General features: G+C 40.8%; 1 long non-coding RNA gene across 1 annotated transcript; it reads left to right on the forward strand.

Moving 5' to 3' along the window:
• Positions 1 to 7: 7 nt before the first annotated feature.
• On the forward strand, positions 8 to 26888 carry LOC130457138 (uncharacterized). Its single transcript, XR_008916204.1, has 2 exons — positions 8 to 115; positions 7286 to 26888. It is a non-coding gene; the product is annotated as an uncharacterized LOC130457138 (long non-coding RNA).
• The last annotated feature ends 482 nt before the right edge of the window (positions 26889 to 27370 follow it).

The raw sequence follows: 27370 nt of genomic DNA on the forward strand, positions 1-27370 counted from the left end.
GACCCGTGCGTGACACTGTCCCCGGCGCCCCGCCCACCAGCCCTACCCGCCTCCTCATTCGCCAGGATGCCCTCACGACAGACACTTTGCCCCGCCCTCCTGAGTTGATCATTGGGTAACGGCTTCGCGGGGCGGGAGGGGGGCGGAGAAGCTGCTCGAATCGATGGGGGCGGGGCTTTTCTTTCCCGGCGCCGGGTGTAGGGTTGGGGTTGCCGGGTGCAGCCGGTGGCGTGGGGGGCGTGTGGAGTAAGGCCGGGTGCAATGGGAGGGAGACGGGTGGTTGCCGGAATCTTCCATAAGGGGTGCGGGCCGTGGCCGCACTGGGAGCCCTGGAATCCCGGCGCTAATGATACTCGTCTCTTCATCCTGCTGCCTCACGCATAGGGACTAGTATCTCCCAAGGCAACCACTAGACTTTGGTCCTCCAAACCCAGGTCCACGTGGGAAAGGGCAGGGCAGTTGCTGTCAGACGCAGCTCCTTATTCTCTCCTGGGCTGCGGAGGGAGGCTCAGACTCTGACGCCGCTCCTGATTGGGAAGTTTGGACAGAAATGTGTTTGAAAAGAGCTTAGGACGTATCAGACAAACCCGAACGAGTATTACTGGGCTTGTTGGGTGCAGATCAAATCAATGTGCTCGGGTGCACCACCTTTGACTAGCCATTCTCCCTCGGGGCCTCAGCATTCTCATCTGTAAAATGAGTTTGCCCCGATGATTTTTCCAGGGACTGGCCTGCTCCTCTATGTCCTAATCCAAACCTCGTTTTACAAATGAGGAAACTAGGGCCCAGAGGTGAAGTGGATTCCAAGCCACACTGGTGGAAGGGGGAGCCAAAGTAGGATTTGAACCTGGAGTCTGGCCCCATATCTGGTGCTCTTCCCCACTGCAAGGGGGGGGGGGGGGGACTGGAGACACAAAAGTAAGCACAAAAAAATAGATCTTACCTTCCAGCTTACATCATCCAGCCCTGCTAGTACCTCAAATTCAATCTTGCCCTTCACCCTGACCTCCCATATCTCCTTTGGAGTTCCTGATATCTTCCCAGTCATCCAGGCTTGAAGCCTCAGTCCTCTGTCTCTTCTCTCTCCTCACACTGCCAGGCTTCCAGATCCAATCAGTTGCTAAGTCCTGCCTATTCTCCCTCAACAATATCTCTTGCATCCTTTCTCCAGGCCTTCCACAACCACACTCCCAGAATCTTCAGCTTCCTTGGAGGCTCAGTGCTGAGACTACCTCCTAGGTCATCGTTTTCCTGTCCCTGTTAATGATTAATAATAATAATAATAAATAACCTGTTAATGATTCCCTCCCCAAATCATCATAGGATCATAGAAGGGACTTAAGAGGCCCCTTTGTTTTATAAATGAAAAAGGGAGCCCCATGAAATTAAACAATTTGTCTAAGATCACATAGGTGGTAATCATCAGGGGGGATTTGAATCCAGGTTTTCTGACTTGAGAGCCAAGATTCTTTCCACTGTACCATTATATTTGTTTACAAGTTGTTTTTAGGTGGTTCTAAGTTCCTTGAAGGTAGGGTCTTTATTCATTTGCCTTTGAATTGCCAGGACTTTATATTCTTATAAAATAATAATTCAAAGTGTTTCGTAGGAACACTATGTAAAGGTATAAAAAGCCACAAAAAGCTTACTGTGATGCTAAAATGCATGTAATCTCCAAATGACTATCTCTGGGAACCACAATATAAATTACCAAAAACATAGTTCTAGTTAAGGATATAGCTAGGGATATAGCTTTCTAAGTTCAACAAATCTGTTTCTATCTCTTCTTTCTAGTGTCCAAGACTTTCTCCTTAGATATTCCTCTCTCTCTGTCCATGCTAAGGCACAGAATTTTCAGTTCAACTTAATTTGATTCAATCCAACATTTATTAAATTATTACTAGATAAAGTATGATGTGGTATATAGAATGCTGACTGGAATCAGGAAGACCTAAGTTTGAATTTCACCCATAACACTTACCTGTCATCTTAGCAAGTCACTTAGCCCTTCTTAGTCTCAATTTCCTCATTCAAAATGTGGAAAATAACAGCACCTACTTTGTAGGCTTGTCGTATGGATCAAAAAAAGATAATAGCAGTGAAGTGCTTTGTAAGACTTAAGTAACTTCATAATTGTTGGGCATGGTTATTATTATGTATTAGTTTAAAAATAAAAACAAAAATGGCCTAGTTCCTGACCTCAGGGAACTTAAAATCCAGTAGGAAGGATGAGACATTTAGTAAATAACACTAATACGAGTTGGAATATGATTGAATCCTAGGAGGAGTCGAGCAGAGCGCAATAAGATTCGATAGCTATGTGAAAGATAGATAGGGAAGGACAGAGACTAAAAAATGGAGTGATTTAACTTCTCTTAACTTCAGTATCCTCATAGGTAAGAGGAAAGGTTTGGACTAAACTATTTCTAAATCCTTTTAAATAGCATAATGTTAAGAGACAATTTAAAAATTCCAGGTAAGAACCGCCAAGGCCCTGGACATTAAATGCAATCCAATTCAACATTCATGAAGCTTCCTTTTACCCTTTACACTATAATGATAGCTAGCATTTACAGGGCAGCTATGAGGCACTAAGGCCTTGGTCATAGTCTTTAATAAGTGTATACCAGGCAGCTAGGTGGCGTAGTGGATGAGAGCCCTGGGTTTAGAGTCAGGAAAACCTAAATTCAAGCTGTGTGACCCTGGGCAAGTTACTTAACCTCCTTTGCCTCAGTTTCTTCATCCGTCAAATGAGCTGGAGGAAGGAAGGGCCAAGCCCTCCAGGATCTGTGCCAAGAAAACCTTCAAAAGAAAACGACAAAGGATCAGAAACAACTTAAAGGACCGAACCATAAGTGTATATAAAGCATGGGGGATGCAAAGATCAATAGGAAACAAACCTTACCTTCAAGGAGCTTAGCAACATGACAAACAAATACAAATGGAAAGTGGAAAGAATCCAGGCTCTGAGGTCAGAAAACAGCTTCTTTGCTGTTCCCGAACTACTACTAGTAAATGTTACTATGACAGTAAGGATTTATTTTTTTTAAAGTCTCCGCTAAAATCCCCCCTTCCTCCACAAGCCTTTCCTAATCCTCCTTAATCTTTGTGCTTTCCCTCACGACCAGCCGGCTAATCATGTCCTCTTTGTGCGTGGCTGCGTGCCTGATGCCTCCCCGGTTAGGCTCTGAGCTCCGGGAGAGCAGGGCCTGGGGATGGTGGGGTGGGGGGGAGTGATGGTTCCAGCGCTGAGCGCGGTGCTTCACCCGTAATAGAGCCTGGTGAGTGTCAGTTGCCAGGCTACCTAAGTGCCATCCAGGTGATGGAATCGTCAGCTGGTTATCACCCCACTTGAGAGATGAAAAAAGTGAGGCCCAGAGGGGCAAAGAACCTGTCTAAGGTCAACGGAGTCGACCCTGGCAAGGCCAGACCCTCAGGTTTCAAATCCAATGCTCTTATTTCCCATCGATCAGTCCAGTTGGTTATTTGACACGAAGCAGGCAAAAATAGCACCTGTGTGGTATAGGAACAGTCCACAGAGAGATGGCCTTGCGTCCAGGAAGCTCTGAGTTCAAGTCCTGCCCCTGACTGTGTGACCTCAGGGAAATCATGGCCCCTCTTAGAGCTCTAGGCAATTCTTTGAGATTATGAAGGGCAGAGAACAAGCTTGCTGACTTGTACTGGTAAAAGGAACGTCCTCACTAAAGAGTCACTGGTCCAGCCCCATCCCAGCTCACTTGAATTGCTGCCTGTCGTTGGGTGTCTTATTGACACAACCCAAGTGTATTAAAAGTCAGATTACGGTTTCAAGTTCCTTGTTGACGACTGTGTCCAGGCTCCCTTTTCTTATCTGATAGGCTTTTAACTCTGACTGCACTGACTGCATCACCTCGCCCCCAAATATGGGAATAATGTATCTTTTTGGGAAATGAAGTATTATTAATCAAGCGATGGGGCAGCGACTGGGCTTCAAGAGAGACCCGTGTCCCGCTGCATCTCCAATGACCCTCCATTCTCGGCTGTGGGCATTTTTCTGGCTGTCTTCCACGGCTGGAATGCTCTCCCTCCCCATCTCTGCCTCCCAGCTTCCCTGGTTTCATTTAAGTCCCAAATACAATCTCACCACCTACCGAAGTCATTCTAATCCCTCTAAATTCTGGTGCTTTCCCTCTCTAGCCTGTGTATGGTTTGTTTATGTGATTCTTTACTTTTCTCTCCCATTAGATGGTGAGCTCCTTGAGGGTAGGAACTGGCTTTTGCCTCTTTTTTGTGACCCCAGTGCTTAACCCTCGGTGGCACAGAGTAACCCCTTAATGTATTCCTCCTGGGTTTGGGGAGCCCCTCACTTAGTGGTCAGTAGATTGGGAACTTAAGCGCTTATTTGGAGAGATTAATTTTTTTTAAACTCTTACCTTCCATCTTGCAGTCAATACTGTGTATTGAAGAGCGGTAAGGGCTAGGCAATGGGGATCAAATGACTTGCCCAAGGTCACACAGCTGGGAAGTATCTGAGGCCAGATTTGAACCTAGGACCTCCCGTCTCTAGGCCTGGCTCTCCATCCACTGTGCTACCCAGCTGCCCCCAGAGAGATTCATTTTTGAAAAACTCTGAAGCCTGCAAAGATAGCAATCAGTCATTGGTCAGAGAAAAGCTGCTATGGAGAAAGACAAACCCGTGTATAAATTCAGATTCCACTGGAAGATTATACAACAGTTAAATTGGGGCATTCCTTGAAGTACCTTTTAAAACTCCTCTTTTGAAGAGTCAGTTTGCATGGAAAGTTTCCAAGGGTCAACGGGTGGGGGTCCTCTTTTCGAGGGGCCCAAGGGCAGTCGTACAAACCCAAGCTCCCATCTCGTGCCATAAAGGTCACCATCTGAGTTTTCAGTGCCCCCAGAGAGAGCAGGCCCTGGCCTGAAGGAACAAACAAGTAACAATAAAATAACAAAGTACAGCAACAACACAAAGGAATTTCGGAGGGAAGCCATAAGAAAGAAATAGGTCGAAGCAGGAAACGGTGTTCATAACAAAGGGGAAACAGGAATAACATAGAGAGTGGATGGAATGTACAGTGAGGGGCTGAGACAAAGGGTTGTTTTTATTTATTTATGTTTTAAGCCAAAGAATGCCAGGTAAGGGTAAGTGGGAAGTGTTGGCCTGCCCATTGTGTGGAAACCAAGCATGGGTAGCCCCTAGTATTGCTAAATAATATTAAAGGGATTGATTCCTCCTGAAACCCTCAGTGAAAAGTATTGTGGATTTTGTGGGCAAAAAGATGTTATATAAATATCAAAGTCATGTCATAGATCAAGTTGCCAGTCTGTAGGGACATATTTTGAGTCATTCTACACTATTCCATCTCACAGAAAGGATGTGTACTGAGGAGTTTATACGTCGACACAAGTTTGTTTTTACTCCATTCTTTGAGAAGAGAGTCTTTCAGCAGAATACGATAAGAGGGCAATACATTTGGGAATTAGAAGACTTGGCCTGGATTTTGGTACTATCTCAGCCACTAATTAATTGTGGGACCTTGGGCAAGCCATTGAACCTCTATCGATCTCAGTTTCCTCGTCTATAAAATGATGGAAACAATAATAATAACTAATTATTCAAATTTCTCTAGTAGTTTGGGCAGCTAGGTGGCACTGAGGATGGAGGGCCAAGTCTGGAGTTGTTTTGTTTTTAGCATATTCTGCTGAAAGAGATGGATAAAGGAAAACAGTATGGAATAGTACAAGAAGCATGAGATTTGGGATCAGAAATGTAGACTCAGTTCCCAACTGGCCTCGAACCCCGAGTCATCTGGAACAAACCCATTGAACGCTCTGGACTGCAGTCTCTTGAGGCATTTGGACTAGATGATTACTACAGTCCTGTCCAGCCCTTCAGTCCTCTGATCCTAAGGGAGAGCTGGCAGCAAGTATTCGGGCAAGAAACTTCCTAATGCTGAGTTTATCCATTCAGGACACTATATAACAAGGCAGAAAATTGCTTAGTGCCCAAGAGTAGAACAGAATTATTCTAAAGGGAGATTTCTATCAAGTGATGAAAGCTTATCATTTATGAATGAATGAATAGCATTCAGGCAGATGGTGCTTTAAGGTTTGCAAAGCACTTTACAAACATCGTCTTACTTGACCATCACAACCACCCTGGAAGGAAGTATTATCATCCCCATTTTATAAATGAGCAAACTTCATTACGTGACTTGTTCAGGGTCACTCCACTAATAAGGGTGTGAAGTTGGATTTGAACTCAGATCTTCCAGATTCCAAGCACAGCAATCTATCCACCACGACTCTGGGGATGTTTCTGTCTAGATAACTGGTTGTTGCATTATTTGCCCTTCCTTTTTAAAGAGGATCAGCGCCATCACAGGGTGATGCCTTGACTTGCACATGAGCTGGATTTAAGTGAAGCAGAGTTTTGCAGAGTCCTCAGTCTCACTCTCTCTTCTAGAGTCAACAATGTCCAGCCTGGGATGCTATAGATGAGCTTAGCTTCTCTGATGTCTGGCCAAGCTCTGAGAGCTCCACACCTCCTGCTTCCCAAGCCTTCATGGCCTTTGGAACAAATTGTTCTCATCCACCCGTTTCTCAGAGTGAAGTCTTCACCCCCTTGGGTGCACATCCTCCTCGCTCACCCATGGGTTTGGGACCCATCCGTTACCCTCAATCTGATTTAGCCCATCTGCCGAGACGGTTTACTGGGGTGTGACCACTGCTCCTGCCTCCTGGAGCCACAGGGCAGAGCTGGGTGCCAGATGGACATCAGCCGTGACCAAGCAACCCGGAAAAGGGCTCAGCAAGCCCACCAGAGGTGTGGGTCCTCCTTGGACAGCCACCCCTACCCTTGGGGCTACCAACGTTCTTTCTCCTGGATAGTCAGTGCCAGAGCCAGACTCTTGTTCTCTGACTTTTCTATTTGTCAACTCCACACTGACCCTTCCTTGTCTCTCTCTGTGTCCCGGGTTATTGCATATTTTAGTCCCACATACATTAGAATGGACTCGTCTTGAGGTCAGGGACTGTTAAAGTTTTGGGCTTTTTTTTGCCTTCTTTTGAACCGTGGCCACAATGTCTAGAACATAGTAAGTGCTTAATAATAGTTGATCGACTGATTACTGTTCTTTTATAACAGTAGATTTGTTACTTGTAATTAGATGGCAGCATATTCCATATTAGTTATTATGTTTTATTTCTAGATCATTATATTTCTATTAAATAATTACATTGTCTATTATATTAGTATATTCTATCTTGTTTATATGTCACATTTCAGAAGAGGCAGTCCAGGGAGGAAGACAGAGAATGGACCTTGGAGACACAAAGACCTGGCTTCCTGTCATGCCTCCAACACACTGGCTTTGCAATTTGAGCACGTCACTTACCCTCTCAGCACCCCAGGCAACTCTCTGAGACTCCAAGTTAGAAAGGAGATGCTGATCAGTATTGGTGAAGACACTAGTGAAATTATAAATCATACAATCATCGATTTGGATAGGGAAAGGACCGAGGTCATCTAGTCGCTACCCCTTCATTTTACAGGTAAAGAAACTAAAAAGTCTTTGATCAGAATGGTGAGAAAGCCTCAGGGAAGACACCTTTGGAAGATTTGGAACCTTGCATGACTATCTGAGAGGCATTTTTTTAAACGTTGTCCCCAAATTCTAGAGGTCTATTCTGGTTTTGGTCTGATATTCTCCTTTGCAAATCCCTATTGGTTGTGAAGATATTATGAATCTGAAAAGATCTCTTCTGGAGCTTTCCTCAACAAGTCTTGTTCCTACCTAATCCTCTAACTTGAATGTATTTCTCACTGTTTTGCTATTAATTTGTTTGCAAGTTATCCGTTCACTGTTTCCCCTTCATTCTTTCATAGCCCTCCCAAAAGTTAGAATCTTGTTCTCAGAATCTGTTAATTAGATAGTAAAAAGTCTGCATCCATCTTAGCCCACCCTGAAAGACAGCTATTCCTTTACGGAGAGAACATTCCACTGACCAGGGTGTTTCTCAACCTTATACATTAATTGTCTTGTCCTCCTGGGGGGGGGGGGGATTCTTTAACTTGATCGAATTCCAGCTGTGAATAAACATTTTGAGGGTTTTTTTTCTTCATACACAAGGAGAGACTTATTTTACAGATGTTAGCCATATTTTCAACTTTCCTAATAGGTGGAGTGCCCTGGGGTTCCTTAATAATGGGTTGGGCTGAGGACCACAGCAGGACCGAAGTCTGACCTCTCATTAACTAACAGGAAAATGCCTTCTCCATCAGGCATTACTACTCCTGTAATGACAGGGATCCTAAAGGACTAGAAGAGTAAAAGGTGTTTAATATTTGAAGTGCAGTAACAGCGGCCGGGTGGGTGGGAGGTGAGAAGTTACCATCTGTCTCCTGATGACTAATAAGGAGATCATCAAAATGAGTAGCTAGCATTTATATAGGTTTGCAAAATGCTTTACATGTATTGTCTCATCTGGTCTTCACAACAACCCTGTGAGGTAGAGGCTATTATTATCCTCATTTTACACCTGAAGAAACCAAGGCTGAGAGATGTTAAGTAATTTGCCCAGGGTCTCACAGCTAATAAGGGTCTGGGGGAGAATTTGAACTCAGATCCTCCTGAATCCAAATCCCATGATCTATCCACCATGCCACCTGGTTGCTCTAGATCAAAGGAGCAAATTCATGATAGCTTCTCCCTAATTTCAGTTCTGGACCTCCCTGTTGCTGATTTCACCTGGACTTGACTTTCTAATGGCTCTGTAATTGATTTTCTCCCCATGACAACAGGGTTTGTCATCAGGCGTCACCCACTTATTTTACTTCATTTTGCTACATGCGAGTTGCAGGAAGGACCCTCAGTAGCAAACATATCTGAAAACTGACTTATGGGTGAATTGATAGTTGAATACATGTCAGGTTCCTGCTGATCTAAGGAGCTTCCAAATGTCAAGTGCAAAACAAGCTAATGAAAAAGAAGAGGAAGAGGAAGAAGAAGAAGAAGAAGAAGAAGAAGAAGAAGAAGAAGAAGAAGAAGAAGAAGAAGAAGAAGAAGAAGAAGAAGAAGAAGAAGAAGAAGAAGAGGAAGAGGAAGAGGAAGAGGAAGAGGAAGAGGAAGAGGAAGAGGAAGAGGAAGAGGAAGAGGAAGAGGAAGAAGAAGAAGAAGAAGAAGAAGAAGAAGAAGAAGAAGAAGAAGAAGAAGAAGAAGAAGAAGAAGAAAGAAGAGGAGGAGGAGGAAGAGGAGGAGGAGGAGGAGGAGAGGAGGAGGAGAGAAGGAGGAGGAGGAGCAGAAGAAGAAGAAGTCCATTTTAGGCAAAGAACAGGAGCTTACTCTCTTGGATTCATCCTGGGGTGGGATCTACGGGGCTCTCTGGAAGAGCAGGATGGAAAGTTAACTGAACTGCCAGGCAATCCTGCCCACCCAACCTCGAAAAGGATTTTTGGATTTTCCCCTTCATCTCCATTCCCATCCCCACCATCCTACTCCAAGTCCTTTATTGTCTCACGCCTGAACTAAAACAGTTTTCTAACTGCTCTCCCATAAATCTTACTAAAATACTCCTTTGCGCATGTTACTATCCTACATGAAAAATCTCCGGCACCTCCTCCCTTACCTACAGTAGAGAAAGTCCAGATTCCTTAGCTTGATAAGGTCAGGCACATCACAATCTGGCCACGATCTTCCTCTGAGCTTACCACCCGTTGTTCGACTCCATGAATCCTTTGCTCTAGCCAAACTGGTGCACTCATCACCACCATCCCTCCCCCAGACTTCATACTTTTCCAACTTTGTTCAGATTATTATCCTTAAGACGCCGGAAAGTACTCAAATTTTTATTGAGTGAATAAATGGATGAGTAGATAGAAAACCTCCCCACTGTTTTTAAGGTCCCAGCTTTCAACTCAAATTCCCAATCCACGTCTCTGACTTTCTTCTGATTTACCGTAACATCTATCTGTAACAAACAGGGAATACTTATAACCCACCACTTAAGATTATTTCTCTTTTGTGTCCTGATCCCTCCCTCAATGATATGTCCTCTCTCCCTGGCTAGATCACAAGCTCATAATGCTATTATAGAATAGTAGAGATTATTCATTTTTCATTTTCAGAGGAAGAAGAGACTTTAAGTGACTTGGTCTAAGCTACTCAGTAAGGACCTGTGGCTGTTTCTTTTCATTTTTTATACCCCTCATACTTTGTGAAGCTATAATTATCATAGAATCAAAATTTTAGATCTGGAAGGGATGTTAAAGGATGTCAGGTCAGGTCCAACCCTGTCATTTAACATAAAGGAAAACAAGATTTCAAGGTTACAGAACTCTTTTAGGTAGAAAGTACAAAGGCAAGATTTGAATCCAGGTCCTCTGACTCCAAATCCAATTTTTAGGACAATATCTCAGTGTAGCAGACAACAAAATTAATTCTCTGAAAATTACAATAGTTAAAAGTACTGATGAGGTGACTGTCGATGTTATTATAAGGCTGATCATTTTCTAGCTTGACATTGTCTCCCAGTCAGCTGCCTTATCCCAACAACCATAGAACCCTTCAATCCCAACATTCCACTTTTTCTGGCTGAGGGAGCCTCAACTGAAGGCTGCTTTAGAATTCAGTTCAAATTTCATTATATTACCAACAATTCCAAGTGGGATGTTCTAATTCTTTTGATGCACTGGAATTTTGTTGTGTTGAATTTAGCTTGAAAGAAGTGGGCCACCAGCTGGGAATCATAAATCTTTTTGTTTCACATACACAGATTTTTTTTACATGTTGGTATTTGATATAACAGACTTTGTCTAAAAGGTATTCCAAAGGAAATTACTTTTGTTCCATTACTTGTTTATCTAGGAACATGTTCTCTGTCCTCTGTTTATGGTGGTGTACTTTGGATTATAAGCTCCTGAAGGGCAGGAAAAATACATTTGTAATACATAAATATATATGTGTTTAATTTAATTCAACTTTTACTGATATTTTGGTTTTTGTATTGATCAATCAATAAACATTTATTAAATACCTACAATGTACTAGGCACTCTGCAAAGAGTTGGCCAACACACACAAAAAAAGACATGATACTCCCTGCCTTCAAGGAGTCCATAATCTAATGGTGGAGATAGCATGTAAACAAATATATACCCAACAAGCTAAATGCAGGATAAATAGGAAATAATTAACAGAGGGGGAAGGCAATGGAATTAAAAGAATTTGGGCAAGGCTTCCTGTAGAAGGTGGGATTTTAAAGGAAACCAGGGAGGTCAAAAGTCATTTCTGAAAACTCTCTTCAAATTGAATTCTTCTTGTAATACAAAAAATAAAAACCACAATTTTCTGCCCAAATGGTCCCCTGCCTCCTCTCTGAGAGGAGGGAGGAATGTGTCATTATTACCTTTTTTCCATTACCATAAATGGCCTTTGGTTGCTTTGAGTCTAACTTTCTCTTACTGATATTTTCATTTCTACTGTTGCAGTTAAATTTTATTTGTAGTTCTTTGGTCCCACTGTTTTGACTCTCCTCTCTACAAACCATACTATGTTTCTCTGGTTTTCTCATCGTTTCCATTTCTTAGTGCACAAAACCCATTTTACCCCCCAACTCACCATAGCACAGTTCACAAGTTAGAAGTCAGTAATTCCATTCAACTAGGCAAATTATTGAGTACTGTGTCCTAAAGTGCTATTCTAGGCACTAGGAACAAGAAGGCAGAAATTAAATAATAGTCCCTGTCTTTAAGGAACTTAGTCTAATGGGACATGCAATTGGACATGAAAATAGGTAAATGTAAAACACACACAAATTAATAGTCATTTCAAAAGAGAACATTCGCAACTAGAAGGATCTGAGAAGCCCTTGGGCAGATGGCAGCATCCAAGTCATGCTTTGAAGGGAGTTGGGGATTCTAGTAGGCAGAGGTGATGAGAGGATGCATTTCAGACATTGGGGTCCCATCTCTGTAAAGACTTCAAAAAAGCAAGAGATGGAGTTTATTTGTTTTCAATGGTATAACTTTGTCCACTTTGAAAATTCAAAGACAGTCTGACTATTTCCATTGCTATTGTGATACCAGATTGCTAAACTGTCAAAAGAAAGTATTTTAATAGTTATTCTACTTTATTTGATTTCTCATGACTCAGAAAGCAAAAGGGCTTTGGTTGCCCTTTAGTTACCATTATTGCCATAAACTGCCAACTACCATGACCAGTGGCAAAAAAAATTCATATCCATGTGCTCTTTCCAATAATCATTCCTATCCACTCATCTCCATAAACATTTTCAGTCATAGGATTTGGGAGTTAGAATAGGTCTGGAGTCAGGAAGACTTGATTTCAAATCCAGCCTCATACATTTACTACTTGTGGGATTCTGAGCAAGTCACTTAACCTCTTTTTGCTTCAGTTTCCTCATCTGTAAAATGAGGGAAATAATAGCCTCTACCTTCCAGGGTTGATGTGAGGATCAAATGAAATAATATTTGAAAAAATGCTTAGCATAGAGCCTGGCACATAGTAAGTGATATATGTTATTATTTTAGTTATTGGCTAATTCTTATTTTATGCCTGAAGAACCAGATTCCTGGAGAGACCAAGTGACCAGTAGTAAGCATGGTACAGTAGAAAGGAAACCAGTTCTGAAGTCAGAGGACCTGGGTTCAAATCTTGGCTTCTGAATTTAACATCTAAGTGATTTTAGAAAATTGCTTAACTTACTCAAATTTCAGTTTCCCCCTCTATAAAACAAGGAGGTTTGTCTAGATGGTCTCCGATTTCCTTCTGCCTCTCAAGCTCAAATCCTAAGTTCTCTGCCAGAGAATTATTAGCAGAGTCATGAATGGAGAACCAAGGTCTCCTAACTCTTAGGCCATGTGTATTCTCCATTATGCTGTGTTGCCTTTTACAGCCCATCAGATCAGGGAAAAGATCTATTTAATTTCTTCTCCTAGGAAAAGGATGCTATCCAAAGTATCAGTGGGAAAGCATCCCATCTGGATGACTCATTTTCACTCCAAGATTAACTACTTTCATCACACCACTTTCATGCCTTCCCTCCCACTCAGTTTCATGTCTAGCCTAGGCCTCAAGATTCCTCACACCCCTTATCCCCTCTTTTTTTGCTGCCCCAGCTGGGCTTTCCTCCTACTCCCTAGCCCCCGTCTCATCATCTCCAGATTCCACTGGCCACTTTAATTGGGATCCATTTTAAGAAATGTTTTTTAAGGTATGTCTTCCTGAAGTATCATGGTGACCTTCACCAAGGACAGAATAAAGACATCTCAGTAAGCCTCTGCAGTTGCATATGAGTAAGCACACACCCATATGCTGCAGAGATGTCATTAGGATCCATGCACTTTAACAAAGTAGAATCCATGTCTCTCAAAGCATATTTTACATCAAAATCAGCTCCTAGGGACTGTCTAGATTCTTCACTGATAGCTGTCTTTTGTATTGGAGAATATTGTTCCTAAGCTTGACATTTCTTCATGGTCTGGTTTTGGCCTCCTTTTCCCAGACTTATTTAATATTACTGTACTTACCATTTCTATTTGCCTCACTAACTCATACCCTTCCTGAAGGTCAACTTTAGCTCTTCCCTGGGTTCTCTACTACTCCATGAAATTCCATGTAGCACATGATTATAATGGTCTTTTATAAATCTCTGGTTTTTCGTGTGTTCTTTCATCTTGTCTTCCAAGTAAATCATGAACTTCATAGTATAAAGGACCAAATCTTATATCTCTCTTCTGTTCCTGCCAATACCTAACAATACCTGAACATGGGTTCAATGATTGCTTCTTGATGGGCTGATATGGCTCTTGGTATTGCGAAGATGGGATTAACTCTCCCCTCACCCACTTTTAGATTTAATCACCTGAAGAGTATACACCGCACTTATCCTTAAGTATGGGGAGGTCTGTGACCCACGTGTGCTATAGCCAGTGACGAATCAGAAATGACTGACTGCTCCCTGGGCAGTCCTAAGCAAAGCTAAAGCTGCAATTGATTCATGTAAAGTGGAAGGAAGGCACAGGAAGTGACGAAAGGAAGGGTCTTTAAAAGTGGGAAAAACTTCCTGTGAGAGGTGTTCGGCCTTTGAACTTGGCCTTGAAGGAGCTCCGTCTAGGGACCTTGGACTGTTCCTGACAGGCTGTCTGGTGGAGGATGGTGGAAGCTCGTGATTCAAATACCTACTCATGACTTAAAGCAAAAAATCGTGATTGTGACTGCTTGTATTTCAAATTGCTTGTGACTTGCATATCAAGGTACTACTGTATTTGTATATCTAGTGCTTAGCATAGTAGCTGGTATATAGTAGGCACTTAATAATTGTTTAACTGTCAGGAGCATCTATTTTTTTTTTAAATGACCTCATCCACAGGGTTTTTAATATTTGGCATCTGGGCCATTTACAACTTACCCAACTTATACTTTTAGCCTTGTTATACATTATTCTCCTTCACATATCCTACAGACAAGTCCAGCTGACTTTCTCTTCCTCACAGGCAGTACTTCATCTCCCATTTTGATGACTTAGTCCTGGCTGATATAGATGCATTCCCTCCTCACCTCCTCTTAAAATCTCTGTTTTCTTTCAGAACTTAGCTTAATTGACGTTTTTTACATGAAGCATTTTGTTATTCCTCCAAGTACTAGTGCCTCCCCCACCCAGTTTATCTATCAGATGGTGCCTGGCTAGCACTTAGTTAAGTGATGAATGGAAGCTGAGTTAAAATGGACCCAATTGAGTTAGCTTATTTTAAAATCATTAAAATTGCTTCATTTTTCATCATGGACTTCTCTTCCAGGCCCTAGAAATCTCTTTATTCAGAAAGATCACTCCTTGAGGGCAGAGCTCATTTTTCTTTTCCCCTTAATACAGTGACTCACCCATACTAAGCATTTCTTTCTTGTTGACTGACATTCAATAGTAATCAATGAAAAGTTAGGTGAGTACTTGAAGCCAGCAATAAATCACTAAGAAATGGCATGAAATGAACATCTCTTTTTGTGACAGGTTTGCAAAGGGGCAAGTATATTAGGGAAATACCATAAGTACAAGTATTAGTAACCTTTTTGTGTTTTGGATACTGTTAAAATTTTGTAAAGGACCACTTCTCAGAATGTCTGAGTTTGCTTATATTCATAGTTAAAAGACAAGCTAAATTTTAATTAAAGGTAAATGAAAATAAAGACATAAATTTCCCCCTGATATCTATCCATGGTTCCCTTGGAAATCTGCATGTGGCCCCTGGACTCTGTAGACCCTGGGCTAATAGCACTAGCTAGAGAATATGGTTTGTCTGAATTTAGCAAAATAGTTGATGAAGTCTCTCATGACATCCTTGTGGACAAGATGGAGAAATGTAGAATAGATTATGGTAAAGGTAGTGGATTTATAACAAATTCCATAAAAGTTTTGTACCTGAACATTTGAGATCAGTGGCATGCTGCAAAGCTGTCTTTGGTCCTATTCACTTCAACGTTTCTATTCCTGACTTAGATGTATAAGTGGTTTATCAAATCTGTGAAGAGCACAAACTTGGTCGGGATATCTAACATATTGGAATCAAGATCCTAAATTTATGAATCAAGATCTTAAAAGATCTTAATAAGCAAGAATGATGAGCTACAATAGAAAAGGGATGAGTGCAAAGTTCTTCACTTAGAATTAAAATTTTATAAGAGAGAGAGAAGACAGAGAATTTGTATGAAAAATGCCAAAGGAATTTTGTTACTTTGGTTTAGTCCTGTCCAACTCTTTGTGACTCCATTTGAGGTTTTCTTTGCAAAGATATGGAAGTGGTTAGCCATTTCTTTCTTCAGCTCATTTTACAGATGAAGAAATCATGGCAAACAGGGTTAAATGACTTTCTTAGGGTTGTATGGTTAATGTCTCAGGCTGTAATTATACTCAGGTCTTCCTGACTCTAGGTCCAGTGCTCTAGTGGGCCTCCTAGCTGCCCCTCTCCCCAAAGATATTTAGTTGACTGCAAATTCAATATAGATCAATGGTGTAATAAGATGAACAAAAATAAGAACTTTGAGCTATATCAATGAAAGTTAATATCCAGGACCAAGCTGCAACTAATTTTGCAATTCTGGAATGGAGAATCTGAGCTTATATATAATAAGTGGGTCAGTCAGTAAAGTGCATACCTAGAGGAATATATAGTAGAAGTGCTAACTCCATGCACTTTGGAAAAAGCAGGTTGCTTCCCAATCTTTAATGTCTATAGACTTGTCTCCAGAATTTTACAAAGCTCTTCTAGGATTCAAACTACTCACAAAACTTCCTATTCTGGAAATGTAGGTAAATTTCAATGAGACCATTGTTCATCTGGGTATGTGTCTCCAAGAAATAACCAATTAGACTGGGGACATGAATCTCATGAGATTCCTTTCCCCAGGAGTAGCTTTCCTCCACCATCTTGTTTATCAGCTAATAGAACCTGACCATGATGAATGTCATTGTGAGTGCTGACTATCTTGGCTAGTTCTCAAGGAAATATGGACTTCTCTTGATATCAACTCAACTCTAACACAATATACAACCTATTCCAAAGCAACTGCTATTTCTAATTCTTATGAAACTAGTCAGACCCAACAGGGTCATCATCAAGCACTTGGGGATATTGCTGTATTCTCTGTGATGCTATGTATAGCCTGTTTCTTAAGCCATTACTGATCCCTCAGTCATGTGATGTTGTCATGACATTTTCATCCTCTGATTTAATCACCAGCCCTTGAATGCAGCTGCCTTGGATATACTCATTCATGGCTTCAGTAGCTCATAGTGCTGAACAGTTCTTGATGTTCAATGCCAACCCTATATAGATAGATCCCCGATCTACCAGTATAGGTAGCCTATGCATGTGGATATTAGGGAAAATGGGAAGGAGTTGGAAAATAGTATTGAAAGAGTAATAAAACTGAAGCCCAGGATGTGGTTGAAAGGATGGGTAATTGTGTGTCAAGGCCTGGAAAGCTGAGTAGGTGTGGAAACATCATTTTTCTTTTGGTCTCAAATATTCCTTCAGATTAATGGGGTGGGGAGGGGAGGACTGGGAAAGAGAAGGAGGAGGCAGTCTAAAGTGTGAAGAGCACAGACCACCAGGAGCATGAAGACAAGGGGCTAACATCACCAGTTGGAAAGATTACCTGGATTACTAGTCACCTATGATGTCTCAGGAGTGAGAACAATGGCAGTATGTAGTAGGAATTTGACAGATTGTCATGGGTGGGGCTTTCGACAGAAAGTGTTAGAACTTGCTACTTGTTTTAATAAGATCACAGAATTATAGACTTACAACTAGAAAGGGCCTTAGAAGTCATCTAGTTCAACTCTCTCTCTCTTTACAAATGAGGGAACAAAGGTCCAGAGAGTTGAAATGACTTGCCCAGGTTCACATATGTAGTAAGTATATGAGGCAGGATTTGAACCCAGGTATTTCTGAATCCAATCCCCCTTTTCTAGCCATTAGACTATGAGCTTCAATAGGAAACATAGGAAACCAAAAAATTTCCCTACATGAGAACACTGTATCTATTCCCAGGGCAGTCTACCTGAAGTGTGGAGAGATGGATGAGAAAATTAAAAGGAAAAAATTTCAGTTGGTAAAACATTTTGCCTTAGGATGCATTTAAGAGCCATTATATCTTGGACTTGTCTATGCTGGTTTATTGAAGAGTGAGAGCCAAAATGAAAGTGAATCTCACTTGACTGCAATTCATATGTTAATCAGAACATACATATCTCATTCCTTCAGAATGCATGCAATTACATCCTCCTAATGTCCATGGTGGAAGTGGAGAATCATAACTTAAAAGGGACCATAAGAGATCATCTACTTCATGCTTATCTTCCATAGATAGGACCATTCTGAGAGGATACTAGCTTTCTATGAGTCCCCCCAAGTGCTTCCTTCCCTCCTTTCACTTCAGACCCCAGCCCAAATCTGCCGGCCCCTTCTACTGGTGCTCTCTGGAGTCGCTGTTCTGTAATTAACTTCCTTTCCTCCTAAACCATTTGTTTTCTTATTCCTTCCTTGTTTTCCTATTCCTTCCATATTCTGGCACTCACTCAAATCTGGCTCCTTCCCATTGTCACAGTATCCTTGGTAATGCTTTCGATACTGCTGTGTGTTCACTCATATGCCCCAACTCCCTGGCTGTGTAGCAGGTTAGTTGGAATACGCCTTGGTCAATGTTTCCACTCTACCACCCTTTCTCATGAATTATTTACTACCCCGCATCTGAAGTTCCTGCTATCCAAATCTATCACCCAATGTAGATCCTGGTGCCAGTTGTGGATCAGCCCCCATTCTTCCTTACTCTGTTCAATCCCTGGCGGCTCACAACGTTTGCACTCTAACCCTAACCCTACCAGGGGAGTTCAGTAGATACATATGGATGCTCCGCATCTATCCCAATTTCCCAGTTCCTCAATCTAGCCAATTCCTATCACCTGTCCCTCTACTACAGCTCTACACAGAGATGGTTAGACTCTAGATCTTACCCTCACCTACAAGTATTCCACTACTAAGTCAAGTCAAGAAGTAAATTTTAAGTTTAGTTCAGGCACTATAATAAATGCTGGAAAAAAAACAAATACAAGCAGCTTACATTCTAATGGGGGAAGACAACACATAAAAGGAAGCTAAAAGGATCAAAGGAAGGTACCCATGATGGGGTATAGTGGCAATGTTTGGAGAATCAAAGATGATTTAGCAGCGTCTTTCCTTAAAATAGAGATTCTAGGAAGAACTCATTGATGACATAAGGGGAGTGGGGCAGCTGAAGCCAGAGAGTAAAAGCATGGCTGGTCTAAACTCTTCTTCAAGATGAAGGTTCCAGGAGGAATTCACCTTTATTTCATGCAATGTGATTTCATGTGATTATCATCATCTCCAGGCCTGGCTCTCTATCCACTGAGCCACCTAGCTGCCCCTATGTTCACTTTTGATCTCATCCCCTTGTTTCTTCTCTAACAGATTGCTTCCGTTATTATCCTTACTCTCTAATTTTCAATCTTTCTCTTTTTATTAGCTCCATCCTTGCAATCTATAAACACTCTTGCAGGAGTTGCTAGAACCAGTTTAGACTAGCTTAAGGAGAACTGATTGTTAAGTTTTGAGTGTAATTTTTTTTTAAGTGCATTTTACCTCACAGAAATCAGGGACTTGAGAAAGGCATGAGAAAATGTTAATAATATAAAATTTAAAATATGTTGTAGGGGGCAGCTGGGTGGCTCAGTGGATCGAGAGAGATCCTAGGTACAAATCTGGCCTCAAACACTTCCTAGCTGTGTGACCCTGGGCAAGTCACTTAACCCCCATTGCCTTCTGCCTTAGAACAATAAGAGTATTGATTCTAAGATGAAATGTAAAGTGGTTTGTTTTTTTTAGTATATTGTATATTCTGTCCCCTAAAGAGCTAGTTGTTAAACATTTACCAACAAATCCTGATACCTGTCTCCATCGTTAAAACATCCTTATTTAGCCTAACCATCCCTCTAGCTAATGACCTAAATCTTGCTTTCCCTTCTTAAATAAAACCCCTGAGAAAACTGTGTATATAAGTGTCCTCCATTTCCTTTCTTCTCATTCTCTTAAGTCCTTTGTCATCTGACTTCCATCCTCAACATTCAACTGAAGTTGTTCTCTCCAAAGCTGCTTATGATCTCATACTTGCTTATTCTTCTTGGCCATTGCTTCATTTGAAACTCAGTCATTTTCTCTTTCTGGAGACCTTCTCTAATGCTTCACGATAATGATTTTTTCTTGATTTTCTTCCTATATGACTGCTCTGCTTCATTTGCTGGTTCTTCATCCATATCATGCCTTCCTCCTGTGGATGGCCCCCAAGGCTCTTCCCTGAGCTTCTTTCTCTTTTTTTCCCCTATGCTATTTTACTGGATAATCTCATAAATTCAATTTTCATCTCTATGCAGATAATTTCCAAATATAAATAGTAAGTCCTAATTTCTTTGCTGAGCAAAAGTTGTGAATCTCCAATTGTCTTTGTTGCCTCTGTTCCACTTATTGGCATCCCTTCAACATGTCCAAAGCAGAACTCATTATCTTTAACCCCAAACTCTCCCCATTTCTTAATGTCTCTACCATTCTCCCAGTCTTCCAGATGAGCAACTTTTGTCTCTTCATTGGTACTCACATATCCAATTTGTTGTCAGATCTTGTAGTTTCTACTTTCACAATATTTTTCATAATACTTCCCTTCTTTCTGTCCATATGACCACCACCTGGGTGCAAGTCTACATCACCTCTTGAATCTGGACTATTTCAATGGCTTTCTTATTGGCCTCTGCCTTATTTCTTCCCTCTCTAAGTCATTCTCCATACAGCCACCAAACTGGCACAGGTCCTAAAGCACAGGTTAATATAATGCCCCCTACTCAATAAACTCCAGTGGCTCCCTATTACCTCTAACATCAATATTCAATCTCTGTTCAGCTTTTAAGTCCTTCACAACCTGGGCTCATTCTACCTTTCCTGTCTTCTTGCACTTCCTCCACATATTTTACTCCAGCTATATTGGCCTACTTGTAATTCCTCTAAAACAATACTCTAATCTACAGTCTCCATACCTTGTACTGGTTGTCACCACGCCTAGAATGCTCTCCTTCGTCATGTAGACCTCCAGACTTCCCTGGTTTCTCTCAAGATTCAGCATCAATCCCATCTCTGTAGAAGGCCTTTCCCATTTCCCCTTCCCCCTAACTAACCCCTTCCTTCTGAGATGATTTGCCATTTGTGTATGGGGTGCTCAGGAAGGGGTAATATCTCTGGTATGGAGGGTTTGTCGTGCCCTTCTAGGGCAGCTCTCCAGCCTCTGACCCCCACTTGATACCCAGCTCTCACTTGTGGCTCCCAGTAGCTGCTAGCATGCAGCAGAGGCCACACCCCAGGCAACGGCTTCGACAGGCCGGCTAAACCTTGTGAGGGTAGCCATCGGGTCAATGTCGACCCCTGGTGAACCAGGGCTTTGCTCACCCAGCATGTGAAGACTGCTTCGGCGGAACAGGCGGAAGAAACCAATAAGAAGGTTCAACGGCTTAGATGGCGATGCAGCAAAGCACTGTGGAGTGCTTAGGGCGTGTTGGAGCACAAAAGACAACACGGCCATCCAATGCAGCTGAGGAAGTCTCCAGGTGTAACGACTTTTCGTGCCAATGGACCCAGGCTTCCAACGCCGAGAGAGTGGGACTGTCTCTGTGCATCGACTTTTCCACTTAAATCTTCATGCACAGGTGTCTTTGTGCACAAAAACGCACAAAGACCATCGTCATCCTCGGTTCGAGAGACAACCAACAAATATATACTGTATTATTTCCCCCATTCAAATGTGAGTTTCTTGAGGTTAGGGGCCACGTTTTTGTCTTCATATCTCCAGGATTTAGCACTAAGAGTATTTAATAAATAATTGATGTCTGACTACTTTATCAAAAACAGTCACATAATATAGGGAGACAGTTTTTATAATGAAATGACAGTCCCACTAAACTCAAACTGGCCATAACATCTAGAGTATTGGGTTCAATTCTGGACACTCTTTTAGGAACATTATTATCAGTCTAGAACCTGTCCAGAGGCAATAGCCAAAGTAATGAAGGAAGTGGAGATATATTCCATATAAAGGAATTAAGGATGTTTTTAAATTGGAAAAGAGAAAATTTATGGGAAAATTATCTTTTTTTTTTTAACCCTTACTTTCTGTCTTAGAATCAATACTAAGTATCAGTTCCAAGACAAAAGAGTGGTAAGGGTGAGGCAATTGAGGTTAAGTGACTTGCCCAGGGTCACACAGCTAGGAAACAACTGAGGCCAGATTTGAACCCAGGACCTTTTGTCCCCAGGCCTGGTTCTTTATTCACTGAGCCATCTAGCTGCCCTATGATCTTTGTCTTTAGTATTTGAAAGTCTATCATATGAAGAACCTGTGATCCTTTGATTGTGAGCTCTCCTATGTTTAAAGGTCTCTTGAGAAGCTTAACAATTGTTTCATTGAGTTGAGTTGGGGTTCCATAATGCACTTCCTAAAATTATTCCAACAGAAAATATCATCACTTTCAGAAAATCCTTCCATATTTGTTGTTGTTGTCTATCTGTTGTTCAGTCGTTTCAGCTGAATCTGATTCTTTATGACCCCATTTTGGAGTTTTTTTGGTAAAGACACTGGAATGGTTCACCATTGCCTTCTCCAGCTCATTTTACAGATGAAGAACTGAGGCAAAGAGGCTGCATTTGGACTCATGAAGATGAGTCTTCCTGATTCCAAATCCAGCGCTCTATCCACTGAACATCTAGCTGCCCAAGTCCTCTATGTTATGGCTCATTAAGATAATGGAAAACAGTTGCTAACCACTTGTGTGTGTGTGTGTGTTTGTGTGTGTGTGTGTGATGACATTTCATAAATTCAACTTTAAGCCTTCTCTTCTCTAGAATAATTCCAAGGTAGCCACCTGGTGCAAATACACAAACTATGGACCAAAATCCACCGTCTTCCCATCTCCATCCACTAGTACCAAATAGAAGCCACCCAAGAGTAGGTTACAAACTGATTTTTAAATTAAATAGCCAGCAAGACATTATACATACAAACAGAATCCTTGCCAAAAGAAATTGGATGGGGATGAAAGAGACTTGAATTATAGCAAGAAAGTTATTGATTAGACCTAAGGAAGAGCTAGAGGACAATTTAAATCTGGAACAGGCGACTAGCCACAGTGATGAGGTCGATCCCTGGAGAATCTAAATAATAGAATAGACAATCATCTCTTATCTATTTACTTTCAGGAAAGTAAGTGGGTAGAATTCGACAACCACTTTATATCTCCAGCTCCAGGATCTTTTAACCCTTGACACATAGGAAATATGTACTTGTGTTTTCCTCCAAATTCCAAGAAAGAACCCTTGGGCTTAAAGTCTTTCAGCCTCAGTTTCCTCTTTAATTGAATTTATCAGTACAGCCTTGCTTCCCCCTGAAGGATGGTAATGATAAATTACTAACCCAGAAAGCTCTAAGACTGTGAGGTCAACCCACAATGTACCACTGCTAAATAGTAGTAGCCCAGACTTAAGTAGGGTGTTTGAGATGGTTTAACCATTAGACATGGCTGAGGGCTACGTACAGAAAGATCTGGCTTAGAAGACAGTTAAAGATAGTGCTTTGGATGTACTCAGGCCAAGATTTCTCCAGGGAAGGTGTATCCTAGAAATCTGAAACACGGGCTCTAAGGTGCCGTTAGTTTTTCTTTAGGATCAGTTTGGAGAAGACCTACATTTACTTTTGCCTTAATCCTAACTCTTACAAAACTAGTTTGTACCTACAAACTACAGGGAAAAAATTTTAAATGGTTAGTGCTAAGACCTAGTTGACTCTCCATAATGTGTCCTAACTCAGCAAAGTTGAGAAATAGCAACAGCAGACAAGAGGACACAAGTTGGGAGTAGTGGTGAGGAATGCTGGGCCCTTTGGGGTCAACAGATGCCAACAGCCTCTAGAAGCTCAAAACTCTCCAACTCAAAGCAATCCACCTATCCAACCAGGTCACCAAAGTGATCTGCAGACAGAAAAGTCTAAAAATCACTGTCTTAAGATGGATCCTAGAAATGAACCATCTGAGAGATATAGCCACACTTAGAGACTACCATGGCCTAGCATTGAAATTAATCTCTAACTTCTTGAAACACAGGAGAAAATGTTGAATTTGGTTGGTGTGCTCCTTCCTTTCACCTTTCTCTCTTCTTTATTTTTCTCTCTTTCTCCCTTTTCTCTCTCTTATCTTCTCCTCTTCTTCCTCTTCCTCTTCTTCCTCCTTTTGTTTTCTTCTTTCTCTCTGACATAGTAGAATATCCTGGAGATGAAGTCAGGAAACCTAGGTTTGAATTCTTTTTTCTATCACATCTTTGCTATAGAAACTTGATGAATCAGTTAATCTCTGTAAGCCTCAGTTTCTTAATTTGTAAACAGAGAAGACAATAAGTAAAATTTATATAGCCCTTTAAAGTTTGCATAATGGTTTCTTTTGATGTTTTAAACATCCTTTTATAACATGAGGCAAATGCTACAATTATCATTGTCCCCATTTTATAGATAAGAAAAATGAGTCTCAGAGAAGTTGTGTCCAGTTCATGGTTACACAATGTATCTGAGAAAGAAGGTGGACCCAGGAACAAAGATACTTGCCCTATCTATCTAACAGGGTTATGGCAAGTATCAAATCAGATAGAACATGAACAAGTGTTCTGTGATCTATAAAGCAGTATATAAATGTAAGTTATTATTAGTACCAAGAGGTACCTGGAGAGCTCACCTGGTACACACTTCTTAGAGGCAAGATTGCTTCTGGTTAGAAGAGGACATTCCCTCCCCTATTTCCTCAAGTAACTTGTCGGAATACTTAACAACAAATGCCATCTGAAAATCTTTTCTCGTTTCTAAAAAAAAAAATTCATGCTATATATAGCCCAATCCCATTTACACTTATTCTTCCTTGAGGGGAGAAATATAGCAGGCTCTTTGAATGATCAGAAAGACTGTCATATTTATTCAAAGCCAGTGTGGCACAATCTGCCTATCATTGGTAGCCATTTCAACAGTGTTGTTTATCCATTTCAGGCCTTCTGCATCTCAGTTACCTAGGGGATTGTCTTTTAATTTGTTTGTCTCTATTAATTGGGTAAGTTAAGTAAAATGAGGCATCTCTTCTGGAAACAGCTGTAGAGAGAGAGATTCAGTTTCAGGTTCACTGGTGTACAATATTTCTCATGTCTTGCAAATAATGAAAAGATATCAGAAGAATTGAGAGTCCATTTATTCAAATAAGGAAGGAGACAAACATTTATTAATCTCCTACTATGTGCCAAGTATTCTGCTTAGTACTTTACAAATATTATCTCATTTCATCCTCACAGAAACCTTAGGAAATAGGTGCTATTATTATTCCCATTTTATGGGAATTTATGGATGAGAACATGAGACAAATGGAGGCTGACTGGCCCAGGGTCGTGTCTAAGGTGGAGGATTTTTTTTAAGGTTTTCCTGACTCTTGGTCCAGCATTCTCTCTCCTGAGCCTCATAGCAGACATTATATCAGGAGTGGATGAGAACAATTTGTTCCAAAACTCATGAAGATGTAGAAAGCAAGTACTATGGAGCTTTTAGAATTTGCAGTCACTGCATACCTTGCCACCAGTAGTTATCTTGACTCGTCTTGCCATTGGACTTAGATAACATTGGAAGAGAGAGTGAGGTTGACAATTCTGCACAATTGTGCCTCACTGAAATCCAATTCATCAAGTCATGACATCTATAATGTCATGGAACAACAACAGCAACAACAATATGGAGCCTGGTAAAAGAGAATAAATTGGAGAAGGAAATGGCAAACCACTTTAGCATCTTTACCAAGAAAACATCATAGACATTATGGTCCATGGAGTCATGAACAGTCAGACATGACTGAATTGCATAATGGCAAATGGAATTCTGCAATGGCAAAACAGTGAAGGTTTTGTACTTTGGATTGGAACCTTTATAATACATCACTCCAAAAGAAGAATGATTATGGAGAAAGTGGGTGGAGGAAACATCTAGTCATCTAACCATCCATTTATCTATTCATGCCCCCATCCAACAAATATTTTTTTTAGCATCTACCATACCAGTCACTAAGAAAGCTACAAATATGCAAAAGACATTTACATTCAGTCCATAATGTAAAACACATAATCCCTGCTCTCCAAAAGTTTATGTACATCAAGTGGGAAATGACTGAACAAGTTGCCCAATATGCTTGTAATGGAATACTATTGTGTCATGAGAAGTGACAAACAAAATTAACCTAGAAAGACTTATACGAAGTGATGCAAAGTAAAGTAAGCAGAACCAGGAGAACACTGTACACAGTAACAACAATAATGTATGATAGTCAATTAGGAATGGCTTGACTATTATCAACAAGGTAAGGATCTAGGACATCTCCAAGGGACTCATGACAAAAAAGGATATCCACCAACATAGAAGGAACAGAAGTCCAAATGCAGACTGAAATACATCATTCTTCACTTTATTTCCTCCATTAATTTTTTCTCTAATACAAGCAATCTATGTCTTGTTTCACAACATGACAAATGGGGAAATATTATATCATAATATATGTACAACCTATATCATATTACCTGCCTTCTTGGGGAGGTGAAAGGGGTGGGGAAAAAAGGAAAAATAATGAGAGAAATTTTTGGATTTAGCTAATGTGAGAATTTGTTTCTCTTGGATAAGCATATTTATTAGTATTTATTACATATTTATGGTAAATTATATGAATTATATTGTTGGTACATATTATGTTATATTTTTTAAAAATAAAGTAAATTATAACTTAAAAAAAAAGGCTATGAGCATGAACACATCTTTCCCAACAAAGATGAAAGTTTTTGTAGAAATTAGAAAGAAGACTTTTTTGGGATCTAGTTCTGTGGTTTTTCTCCACCAATGCAAACTGACAACTCATCTGTAACATAGTCTTAGAAAGTTATCTGGGGTACTGGGAAGAAAAGGTGGATCCATAGATTCCTTCAGAAATTGTAAAAGAGGCTTCATAATATTCTATATCTTGAAGAATGGTAAAGTAAAGACCTAGAAGGATCGTAATAGTAAGTGCTTGAATTATTTGTTTTCGATTGCCTTCTATTAAGCTGTGGTGGGCTCATGTAATTGATACTCCTGAGGCCAGTAGAATTTAGTAGTGGCACTTCAGGTGGATTAAGTGGATGAATTCCAGTTGGAGGTCAGCATCCTCCTAGTTCATGGGTTGGGGCTAAACTTGAGTGATAAAATGCTCAAAAGAAGCCAATGAAAACTTCTGATAGAATAAATAGAATTATCCCATACCGTAATCCTTTTTGTACTACAGGGGTATGATGTCCTTGAAATGTTCTTTCACGGACAATATCTCGTCATCATTGATATATTGTTAAAAATATTGAGATTAGTCCAACTATTAAAAGAAGTATTGAATTATAATGGAATCATATAATTATTCTTGAGGTTAAAAGTAAAACTGAAAGAGCTCCTGTTAATGGTCATGGACTTGGATTTACTATGTGATATGCATGGGTTTGGTGGGTCATTATGAATTATCATGTAAGTATAGACTAACTAGAAGCGTAAAGACATAGGCTTGAATTATAGCTACGGCTAGTTCAAGGATAGTTAGAAGGAATAGGATTGAGAATGTAATGGTTGAAACGGTTATATTAATTGATGATAAGGCTAAAGTTGCTGAGCCAATTAAGTACCTTTCCCAAAAGTCGCCAAACCCATATGTTAGAGGTAGGACTT

This window comes from Monodelphis domestica, chromosome 2, assembly GCF_027887165.1.
Source record: "Monodelphis domestica isolate mMonDom1 chromosome 2, mMonDom1.pri, whole genome shotgun sequence".
NCBI lineage: Eukaryota > Metazoa > Chordata > Mammalia > Didelphimorphia > Didelphidae > Monodelphis > Monodelphis domestica.